We start from the raw sequence: 802 nt of genomic DNA, 5'->3' as shown, positions 1-802 counted from the left end.
ATATATACATACATATATATATTGGGAAAAAGGAAAGGAATGACTGCATCGGTAGTTCTAATCAGTTTAATCTATTATTTTTTTTTTAGTAGTATAAATTCTACACATTAGTTCGTAGATATATCATCATCATTATCATCATTGTTTAACGTCTGCCTTCCATGTTGGCATGGGTTGGACAGTTTGGCAGCAGCTGGCATGACAGGAGACTGCACCAGGAATGAGATCAGCCCTTTCACACTTCGTTCTTTCCACTCTTCTTTCTTTCCTTCCCCCCTCTCTCACATTTCCTGGCTTTCTCTTCATTCTCACCTTCCCTCCTCTTTCACTTCACTCTCTCCCTTTTTTCTCGTCCCTCCCTCATTCATCTTTCCTTCTGTCTCTACCTCTCTTCTTTCTCTCCACGTGACCGGTGTTCGGCCAAGCCTGACCTTTCTTTCTTGGTTCGACTACCATCCATGCAACATCTTTATTCCTCCCCATTCCTGTCATCTCTTATATCCCTGCCGTAAGGCTTCACTTCCACACACACCAGCTTAATTTAATTCGTCCTTAGTCGAAACACACCTGTTGTTATGTCCTGTTATTTGCATTTGTATTTGTGTAACATTTCTCTGTTTTTTTTCCGTCCTTGTTTTCGTATACATTCGCTGCTTTCTTCCAAGGAATCTAATGCGCTTACCCTAGTTTTTCTTTGTGGCTGGCCAGATTGGAGCAATCTCGAGTATAACCATCCGAAATTGCAAAGATAATCGGGAACTCGACTGAGGAAAGGAAACTTCGAATGACCCGTCCGTGTTTT

Source organism: Octopus bimaculoides, chromosome 2 (assembly GCF_001194135.2).
Source record: "Octopus bimaculoides isolate UCB-OBI-ISO-001 chromosome 2, ASM119413v2, whole genome shotgun sequence".
Taxonomy (NCBI): Eukaryota; Metazoa; Mollusca; class Cephalopoda; order Octopoda; family Octopodidae; genus Octopus; species Octopus bimaculoides.
Note: the sequence above shows the minus strand (reverse complement) of the source record.